General features: G+C 41.1%; 1 long non-coding RNA gene across 1 annotated transcript; it reads left to right on the forward strand.

The window, feature by feature from the left end:
• Positions 1–914: 914 nt before the first annotated feature.
• LOC138982889 (uncharacterized) lies at positions 915–6,518 on the forward strand. Its single transcript, XR_011460996.1, has 2 exons — positions 915–3,710; positions 3,810–6,518. It is a non-coding gene; the product is annotated as an uncharacterized lncRNA (long non-coding RNA).
• Positions 6,519–11,618: the final 5,100 nt, after the last annotated feature.

The raw sequence follows: 11,618 nt of genomic DNA on the forward strand, positions 1-11,618 counted from the left end.
GCGATTGTAATGTGATCCATGGTCATTTCTTGACATCTGGGTCAGATGGTATGATTTAAAGTGGTGCAGGAGCGTCATTTTTCATGACGCGCACACCAGGTAGAAGTTGGGGTATAGTAAAGGGTGTTAGGGTTGGATTTTCAAAGCCATACCGGGCTATAAAGTCTAAAGACTGTTAATTTTAGTTTGATTGGGGATACATTTGATAACAGTCAGGACTATGGTTTCAAAGCAGTACGCCGTATCAGAGTGATATATGATAGAGCATACCTTCCTGACATGACTCCACCCTAATTTTGCGTGTTGGTGCAGGCATTGTGTGGGTGTAAGATTATGTTGTTTTATGTACCGGTGAAGTGTTGGGAATATTATTTTGATTTCTTCACAGTCACTGAAAATGTGTTCAAATGAGATATTTGTCCCACACTCGCAGGGAAGCGGAAAGAATTTATATCTGCAGCTATGTGTTTTAATCTTGCGTACAATCTGCAAGAGGTTATGGGGGAGGGGGGGGGGGGGGGGACGATCCTGTCCCCATGTTAAGTTCAGTGCGTCGTCTGTCCTGCTGAAGTTACATAGTTGAGCGCCAGGCCTTTGGGGCAAATTACACCTGCGCAGAGTCAGCGGCACTGCATGCTGCGATAGGGATTATGACGAGTACTTGGCCTGTTTTTGTTCATGCAGCGTGTAGTGGGCTTTGAAAACAAAACAAAATTACCTCAATAATCTGCAGTGCGTCGTCTGTGCCGCTGACTCTGCGCAGGTGTAATTTGCCCCTTAAGATCAGTGCTTTTGAGAATTGATGCACTTGATAGTGTCGACAACATGAGGGGGAGGAGGAGGGAAGGTGGGGGTGGGGGATAGGGGAGGTCAGAGCTTACCGTATCGTAACAGGACTGTTACCCCCCCCCCCCCCCCCCCCCCCGCCTGCAGCTAATCATACACTTTGTTTTCTGTTGCTAATCTCACACTTTGTTGTTGTCGCTAATCCCACATTAAAGAGTTGGGAAGAGAACAGTAAGCGTAACTTGAAGAAAAATTGTCTCCCGACCTGCTGGGTGTTTTCACCATCGAGAACTTGTCCTTTCGTGTCAGGCTAGCGACCCAGGGGAGACAATTTTAAAAAAATGGCAAGGCTGTGTAAGTTGGAAGAGAGTGACTTTTCAATTTGATTTGGCACATTCCGTCCCTTTCCCATCCATATGCTCTTTACTTCTTTTTCTTTTTTGGGGGGGTGGGGGGTGGGGGGAGGGTGGAGGCAAGTGTGTAATGCGTATGTGCATACATTTATGAATATAATATTATCATGTTTCCGCTCTTCAGTAGTTTGAATCTTGATCTAGCGTGTGCTAGTTATTTGTGTATGTGTTGTTGTGTGCGCGCACGCTCCTCAAAGCTTACTTAGTTATATCACCATGTATGCTGAAAATATTACCTTCAATATGTACTGAGTTGTGGGAATAGACGTGATCTCTCATTTGCGATTGTCTTGTTTGCTCGTTTTTGTCGTGATTTCCCTTGCATAATATCGTTGCTCAAAGAAACGATTTTTGTTTTCGATGCTCATACTCACACGCACGCACGCACGCACGCACGCACGCACGCACGCACCACATCACACACACACACACACACACACACACACACACACACACACACACACACACACAAACACACACACACACACAGTGGGTACCCGGTGATGTTTTTTCCTACATTTAATAAAAATCATGATCTGCAATTATTTACAAGTGTACGGTACTACAGGTATACCAATTTACACGTAATGTGATATCCTGATAAATTAAAATATTTTTCTGCGTGCTTTCCTGATCAACTTCGTGTGACTGTGTATGAGATTGACTGTGTCTGTGTTTGTCTGTGTGTCTGTATGTTGCATGGGTATGCGTGTGAGTGTGTTTGTGAGTGCACTAATTGAAATTAATGAGCATAATTTAAAGGCACAGTAAGCCTCCCGTAAACCATCACAGATACTGTCAGGCTTTTACACACAGTACAAACACCCTTCCATTTGAACGCTCACCAAACGGGAACATCCTAGGTGCCCTACGTAAAGAGCGAGCAATTTTTAAAGAAATAATTTTGCAGATTGTCTCGGACACTCTTTGGACCCATCCTGAACTCAGGTAAAAAATGAATTACTTCCCTTCGGATCTCATTCTATCGATGTAAACTGGCGATAGCCGTGGATAGATGATTATCCTACATACGTGAGAGAGACACTCGTGAGATAATGATAGTTCAAATCACACGTGTGTATATCATGTAAATGAGGTCATGTCAAGCAAGTCTGGCAGGGACCTGTTTTTCCACTGCTTATGATGCCAAAGTCACCGAGACAAACGACATTAAAGAAAAAACAAAAATTGCGCTCGCTAATTACCCGCCTCGATGAATTTTTAGAACTAACACGTCACGCCACACTTTCAGAGTGACGTTTCTTTACTTTGACGTAATAGATTGCACGAGGCTTTAGAAGAGATCGAGGTTCCAAAATAAGCGTCTTCAAGTTAGCTGCCTCGACTGCATGACATTTTCAATAAAATACACGTAAGTACAGTATGTAGGATAAACAGAATACTACATGGCTTGCTGTGTCGTACCAGATACACTCGTTGCTTTTTCAAATAGTGAACAGCTCGCTTTCGCTCGCAGTTCAATATTTAAAAAAATAAATAAATCGTGTAAATCTGGTACGACACAGCAAGCCATATAGTGTTCTCTATTTATCAAAATGTTTTTGGACCGTGGTGCGTTTTTGCGCTAGACCTAACTTTTAAACTCTAAATAATAAATTGACAGCTTGTTACACAAACATTCTTTAATCATAAAAGAATTCTTTTTTCATCAAGACAAGATCAGTACAATTCGAAGTTGTGAAAGTTTGAAAAAAGAAAAGCCCGGAAGCAGGGTCACGCAAGGGTCGTAGCAGACGGCGGTTTATGCATATCGCCAGTTCCTCTCAACAGTCAAAAGCCATCGCTAGAGTTCTTGTGAACCACAGCCGTTTGTTTCGTTCATAAAAACGTGCTATTGCAGATAAGCTCACATCGAGTCGCATTCAAATGACAAACTGACGACCATTGTGAAAAAGGGAAACTGGATCACACGGGTTCACGATGGCTCAGAGGTAAGATAAGCCACGCAAAAATAAATTCTTTGAACATTGTTCGCTCTTTACGGAGGGCACCTAGGATGTTCTCAATCGGTGAGTGTTTAAATGAAAGGGCGTTTGTACTGTTTGTAAAAGCCTGACCGTATCTGTGATGGTTTACGGGAGGCTTACTGTGCCTTTTAAACATATATAAATGCATTGAACAAAACGCAATTAACGCACCAGAAATGTATTTTTTTGAAATTATTTAAATTATTTGCAGCGACAGTTCGCAGTGATGTATTGTACATGTACAGAGGGGTGCCATAAGTATTGTATACTCGAGGCCGACAAACTGCAAACTGAAAGTTGGAGCCCCGTCACACAAAACTTCGCTTCTTTGGAAGTTCACAACGAAGCGTCAGAAAGTGTCACGTGGTGACAGTACATGATTTGCATTTTGGGGGTCCCAGAAGGTAAGGCAAAACAAAAAAAATAGGTGTGGTAACGGTAACATAGCTAAAAAAAATAGGTGTGGTTACGGTAACATAGCCAAAAAAATAGGTGTGGTTACGGTAACATAGCCAAAAAATAGGTGTGGTTACGGTAACATAGCCAAAAAAATTAGGTGTGGTTACCGTAACATAGCCCCCCAAAATAGGTGTGGTTACGGTAACATAGCCCCAAAAAATAGGTGTGGTTACGGTAACATAGCCCCAAAAAATAGGTGTGGTTACGGTAACATAGCCAAAAAATAGGTGTGGTTACGGTAACATAACCAAAAAAAATAGGTGTGGTTACGGTAACATAGCCAAAAAAATAGGGTAGGAAGGTAGGCAATCACTTTTTTTTTAAACTTTTTTTTTCTTATGTGTACAAATTAAACCTACTTGACAGGGAAATAAGTGTGCGACTCGAGCGCTGTCGCTTTCATTGCGTTTTCTGCACTCGGTGTTTTTTTGGGTTTTTTTGGGGGGGGGTGACAAATGTAATAAAAAGTTATAGGGTCGGCCCCTAAAAATAGGGTAGGTCGGGTTACCGTAACCACACCTATTTTTTTTTAGGCCTAATAACCGTCGTCTGTCCGTTTTTAGCTGCATGCTTGTGAAATCATTAACATGGCCAGCGAAAGTGAAAAGCTGTCAGTTATTCCCCCAGTCCACACATCCGTTCTAGGTCCCGTTCCCGTAGCGACCAAGGAACGGCAGGGAAATGGGAGGGATCGGGAGGGGACCTTAATGGAACGCCAACGGACGTTAATGGAACTCCTTTGAACGGTAGGAACGGTTGGGACGGGTGAGTTCGGGCTGCATGTTCAAATTTTTAGCCATCCCCCCCCCCCCCCCCCCCCCCCGTTCCCAATGAACGGTAATGGAACCTTAAGACATCGGCAACGGAACTCATGGATCGTTAATGTAACTTTACGCAATGGTAACACAACGCTAGCGCTCTCACACACTGCGTTGTCATACCCCCATTCCACACATCCGTTCTAGCTTCCGTTCCCAGCCCAGTACGGTCAGACGCTGCGCAAAGATGCCAAAAACGGCCGTTTGCGCAACGTCTTATCGATGTGGCAGCTGGGAACGGAAGCTAGAACGGATGTGTGGAATGGGGGTATTAGGTGGAAACAACTTACAAGTACAGGAGAGAAAAGCTGAATAGTGTCAACGATGAAGAGAAACGGTTCAAAAGGCTTGAGTTGCGAGAAAGAGCGAATAACAGTCCTAGAATAGAGAGTCTCAGTTTCCGTTCGTCCAGATCATGATTTCGGGCTGTTTGACCCATTTTGTTGGTTGGACTTTTGAATTTATTGAACGTGGTTGAACGTTACTGAAACGTGATCGGTAAATGCAAAAACGGTATTTTTTTCCTGTGCCGCTTTAAAAAAAACAAATCGCAAACAATGATTGTTGAAAGATGCTGTGCTCACTATCATGTGCATCAACATAGCCGTGACTAGAAGAGAAATAAACACAGAGAGAATCCTTCTTTTGACCATCCTAGTCTCGACATAATCAACATAGCCGTGACTAGAAGAGAGATAAACAGAGAGAGAATCCTTCTTTTGACCATCCTAGTCTCGACATCATCAACATAGCCGTGACTAGAAGAGAGATAAACACAGAGAGAATCCTTCTTTTGACCATCCTAGTCTCGACATCATCAACATAGCCGTGACTAGAAGAGAAATAAACACAGAGAGAATCCTTCTTTTGACCATCCTAGTCTCGACATCATCAACATAGCCGTGACTAGAAGAGAGATAAACACAGAGAGAATCCTTCTTTTGACCATCCTAGTCTCGACATCATCAACATAGCCGTGACTAGAAGAGAGATAAACACAGAGAAAATCCTTCTTTTGACCATCCTAGTCTCGACATCTAAATACTATTGAATCTTCAAACTCGCCTACAGCAAATGTCCAGAACCTATGAGTCAGGAGCAAAACTAGAGGTAGCTGCCAGTCCTCATTTGATAGCCTTGCAAATGCACATCTGGCAGATCGTGTACGCATCGCTTTCGGGCAGACTATAGTCAGTTATAAAGAGAAAAGGTCACACAACTAAATACCAAAAGTTTGAAAATCTGAGGCAAGTGAAATAATTGTTATCGATTTTTCTTTTGAGCGATCCAAAATGTAGCGCTCTACATTTTTGTATTCCGGTATGCAATACTTATTGCGCAACCCTATTTATTAGTTTATGGCCATATTCAACTCGCTTGCAAGATGCCGGGGAGGTGACCAAGCGAGTTTTCCCCGCAGTCTCTAGATCTCTCTGTAAGATTCTAACATAAGTTCATTATTTGTACCTGCACGGTTGGCCAGTGGTAAGGCGTCCGCCTCGTGATCGAGAGGTCGTGGGTTCGAACCCCGGCCGGGTCATACCTAAGACTTTAAAATTGGCAATCTAGTGGCTGCTCCGCCTGGCGTCTGGCATTATGGGGTTAGTGCTAGGACTGGTTGGTCCGGTGTCAGAATAATGTGACTGGGTGAGACATGAAGCCTGTGCTGCGACTTTTGTCTTGTGTGTGGCGCACGTTATATGTCAAAGCAGCATCGCCCTGATATGGCCCTTCGTGGTCGGCTGGGCGTTAAGCAAACAAACAAACAAACATTATTTGTATCATAAGTGTTTGTCTGTCTGTCTGCTTAAAAGACCAGTGGGTCGACGTACTGTAAATGTAACGTTTTGTTTTGTCAATAATTAAACGTTCCAATAACCTACAAGTTTTGTTTTTTGATTCTGAATTTTGGAACGATAGCAGTTTACCTGTATTTATTATTTTTGACAACGAAATAAATTCAGGGTTCATCGAATAAAGTGTACAAGTTGGGTTTTTGTATGGTGACAACTGTATGTATACTTTTTCTGGCAAATAAAATTCTAAAGTGGTTATGCAAGTGGTTACTTTTGTTTTACTTACTATTATGTTTAGTGTATGTGTGTGTGTGTGTGTGTGTGTGTGTGTGTGTGTGTGTGTGTGTGTGTGTGCGTGCGTGTGTGTGTGTGTGTGTGTGTGTATGTGTGTGTGTGTGTGTAGGTGTGTGTATGTGTGTGTGTGTATGTTTGTTTGTGCGTGTGTGTGTGTGTGTGTGTGTGTGTATGTGTGTGAGTGTGTGTGTATGTGTGTTTGTGGATTTCCAACCATATGCGGACCACATGGGACCAAATGGGGTCGTCCATCGCTATATCGCAGCAATTTGCGGACATTAGCCGAAAAATGCGACTATCTGCGGACGTCCTCAAATAGGCGGTCTTTGGTCCGCAAATTGCTGCAATATAGTGACGGATGTCCGCAAATAGCTGCACCTCCCTAAAAATGGAAATGCAAGTTGTCCTCATATTGCTGCAATATAGGTGTGGACAACGAGCCCTGTTTTACACAAATTTGATATCCATTGTCATATCCATTTTCAGATTATACACAGATTTCACACATTTGCAGAGCAGCTCTGTATTTAGTGCGTACTGTTGCAAGCGAGTTTACGTAGTTTTCAAACTGCTGTAAAATATGAACCAGATAAAGCACGTCAAAAACAAAAGCAGATTTGCGGAGGACACTTAATGGCTGTCCGATTAGTAAATAGTGTGCAGTTGCTGTCTTATGTTCACTTCCTCATAAAGTGTGTAATACGGGGTAAACAAGGTACACAAATCGTAAAAATGCATTTTTGTCATTGAGGTAAAGATAGTCGTTGACGAATTTCATCCCTCTTTATGATCTACCAACGTGTTAAACAATCAATCACATAAGTGAACAAGGTGTTGTTAACTACAACGTGTGTGTACTACATGTACAGACATGAATTACACTACTCGTCAAAAAAAAAACTTTACACATGCGTTTGAGGGCAGAACTTTCTGATGAGTCTGTTGATCGTAAATCCAACAAGTCGCGTAAGGCGAAATAACTACATTTAGTCAAGCTGTGGAACTCTGATGAAAATGAAACTGAACGTAGTCCGCCGCTAGTGCAAAAGGCAGTGAAAGTGACGAGCCTGTTTGGCGTGGTAGCGGGCACGCTTTAGTGTACCTCTTTTCGTTTTAACTTTGTGAGCGTGTTTTTTATCCAAACATATCATATCTATATGTTTTTGGAATCAGGAACCGACAAGAAATAAGATGAAAGTGTTTTTAAATTGATTTCAAAAAAAAATTTGATCATAATTTTTATATTTTTAATTTTCAGAGCTTGTTTTTAATCCAAATATAACATATTTATATGTTTTTGGAATCAGGGAATGATGAAGAATAAGATGAACGTAAATTTGGATCGTTTTATAAATTTTTATTTTATTTTACAATTTTCAGATTTTTAATGACCAAAGTCATCAATTAATTTTTAAGCCACCAAGCTGAAATGCAATACTGAAGTCCGGCCTTTGTCGAAGATTGCTTGGCCAAAATTTCAATCAATTTGATTGAAAAATGAGGGTGTGACAGTGCCGCCTCAACTTTTACAAAAAGCCGGATATGACGTCATCAAAGGTATTTATCGAAAAAAAGAAAAAAAGTCCGGGGATATCATTCCCAGGAACTCTCATGTCAAATTTCATAAAGATCGGTCCAGTAGTTTGGTTTAACACGTTTAACTGGTTCTGTAATCCAATAACAGTGGATGCTATCAAAGTGAGATCGTCAGCAAACAATAACAAAAAAAGTTCAAGTTCCGTAGGACCGAGGGACACACCTTGTTTGCCCTTTTCAATAATTTCGTTCGCCAACTCATTAATTAACAAAGAAAACAGCATTGGGCTCATAACACAACCTTGTTTCAGCCCTTGTATACATTCGAAATAGTCCGTATAACCCTCATTGGAAAGGACACGTGCTTCAACAGTGGCATACATAGCTCTTATCATTCTTAACATTCTTCCGCTGACACCCGATCTCATCAACACGGACCACAGCACAGTGCGGTTAACAGTATCGTAGGCCTTTCTAAAATCTATAAAACCAACATACAACTTAGATCTTTTTAACAGATGTTTCTCAATGGCGGCATGCATAGTGAAAATATGATCTGTGGTGGAACGTCCCTTTCTGAAACCAGCTTGTACATCGTTCAAAGCGGAGTTTTCTTCCGACCACAGAACCAGTCTGTTATTAATAACTTGGGTAAATACTTTGCTCAAAATGCTCAAAAGTGATATGCCTCGGTAATTATCCGGATTATTTCTGTCTCCTTTCTTATTTAGAGGAATGATAGTAGCCTTCGTCCATTGAAGCGGGAAGTGTCCTTTAGAAAACAAATAATTAAAATATTTTTTCAAATATGGCAACATCTCATTTTCAACTGTTTTTATCATTTCTGCCAAAATACTGTCTGGGCCTGCTGCTTTTCCTGTTTTCAAATGTTTAATCGCTTTCCGTATTTCGGCTCCAGTAATTTTTGCATCCAAAATGTCATTAAAAACACTGTCTGCGGTAGAACATACATCCTCCTCTACATTTATGTCAACTCCTTCATTAAATACTCCTTCAAAATGCTTCAACCAATCTTCCTTCTCAATACAATTCATTACCCTTCTCTTCGTTCTATGCCTGCGAATTTCAGCCCAAAAGTCTTTCGGGCTTTGCATTGAATCAAGCAAAGCATCTATATAAGGATGCTTTCTTTTCTTGATTCCTCTTTACATTCTTCAAACCATTGTACTCTTTACGCTGTTCTTCATACAACCCATAATCTTCCTTAAAATTAGTGTGTCGGAAGTGTCTAAACATTTTGTCACTTCTTTTCGTTTGATATGGCATTCTTTGTCGAACCATACTGCTGTCTGTGTTTTGGATTGTCCCCCTTGAATAATGACCCTTTTCATGCAATCTGCCGCATTCAAAACAGCATCAGTAAACATATCAAGAGATCTTTCTGGACATTCATCAATCATTGCCTGTGCGTCATTCACATTTTCAGTAAACACTTCAGATAAAGCACAATTTGTAAATTGCAGAACCTTTTCTTTACTCCAAAAATACTTTTCAAATTTCACACAATTTTGTTTTTTCTTCAACCTTTCTTCTGCAACCTGACATTTACACACAATTTCGAGTGGCATATGGTCAGACTCGATTCGATCGGCTACAATCATTCTGTGAACAAAATCTGAAAAATCAAAACTGGCGAGAAAATAATCGATAACACTAAAACCGTGCACAGACAAGTATGTAAATTTACCCTGATCATCTCCTCGAGCACTTCCATTCATCAGCTCAAAATCATAACATACACACAAATCCAACAACTTTTTACCCAAACCGTTAATTTCCATATTTTGAGATATGCGACTGGTTTCCCATAAGGAGGGACTATCACTTATATCAGTTTCACCAATACTTTGACTAAAAGCTCTATTAACCTGATAGTCACCAGTTCTCGCATTAAAATCACCAGTGCAAATAACATATACGTCACTCTGGGTTTCCAACAAGTCACCAATACACCTTTCCAATTCTGTTATCTGGCAGTCGCATTCAGTCTGGTTATAAAACGGACTTCCATACGGAGGAATATAGGTCACTATATATAATACGTCCTTATCACTACCAAACAAACACTTTGACAGTTTCAAAACAATAACGTTACTGCAGTCAACGAGAGAGAGAGAGAGAGAGAGAGAGAGAGAGAGAGAGAGAGAGAGAGAGAGAGAGAGAGAGAGAGAGAGAGAGAGAGAGAGAGAGAGAGAGAGAGAGAGAGAGACAGTGAGAGAGAGAGAGAGAGAATACGAATACGAATACGAATACGAAAGTTTAATTGCTAGGCCATCGGCCCCTTGCAATGAGGAAGGAGGGGAAGGGAAATCGGTGTACACATAGTTTCAAAAACATGAAACGTTTAACAATGCACCGATCATAGGGATGATTTACAGTTTCCATCCCTTTCCCGACACGATAGTTTCCACGTCAGTGTTCGTATTGTCCGTTTGTTCTGTGTAATGCAATTTACACCGTTCTCCAAAATGTCATGATGTAGAGGAGAGGTAGAGAACGAACGAACGAACGAACTTTATTACTCAAGGATGGAGATTTTAGGCTGACGCCTAGTCTTACAATCTGTCCCTGCTAAACTAAAACATAACAAGAAATTCCTTCGAGGTAGGAAAAACACCCCCGAAGTCAGAAGTCAGAAGTCAGAAGTCAAAAGTCAAAAGTCAAAAGTCAAAAGTCAAAAGTCAAAAGTCAGAAGTCAGAAGAGAGAAAGTCAGAAGTCAGAAGTCAGAAGTCAGAAGTCAAAAGTCAGAAGTCAGAAGTCAGAAGAGAGAAAGTCAGAAGTCAGAAGTCAGAAGTCAGAAGTCAGAAGTCAGAAGAGAGAAAGTCAGAAGTCAGAAGTCAGAAGTCAGAAGTCAAAAGTCAGAAGTCAAAAGTCAGAAGTCAGAAGTCAGAAGTCAGAAGAGAGAAAGTCAGAAGTCAGAAGTCAGAAGTCAGAAGTCAGAAGTCAGAAGAGAGAAAGTCAGAAGTCAGAAGTCAGAAGTCAGAAGTCAGAAGTCAAAAGTCAGAAGTCAGAAGTCAAAAGTCAGAAGTCAGAAGTCAGAAGTCAGAAGAGAGAAAGTCAGAAGTCAGAAGTCAGATGTCAGAAGTCAGAAGTCAGAAGAGAGAAAGTCAGAAGTCAGAAGTCAGAAGTCAGAAGTCAAAAGTCAGAAGTCAGAAGTCAGAAGTCAGAAGTCAGAAGAGAGAAAGTCGGAAGTCAGAAGTCAGAAGTCAGAAGTCAGAAGTCAGAAGAGAGAAAGTCAGAAGTCAGAAGTCAGAAGTCAGAAGTCAAAAGTCAAAAGTCAAAAGTCAGAAGTCAAAAGTCAAAAGTCAAAAGTCAGAAGTCAGAAGTCAGAAGTCAGAATGTAAACACAGGGTCCATTGCGAAAGGGTACGTTGAGGTAGGAAAAACACCCCCGTTGGTCAAAGGGAAATAACCATTCTCACTGCCACCAACTGAGAAGGTTATTGCCCTTTGACCATTAATATGTCACTCTTAATCTTAATCCACCAATAACTCCCTAACCGTGT

This window comes from Littorina saxatilis, linkage group LG12, assembly GCF_037325665.1.
Source record: "Littorina saxatilis isolate snail1 linkage group LG12, US_GU_Lsax_2.0, whole genome shotgun sequence".
In the NCBI taxonomy this organism is placed as follows: Eukaryota; Metazoa; Mollusca; class Gastropoda; order Littorinimorpha; family Littorinidae; genus Littorina; species Littorina saxatilis.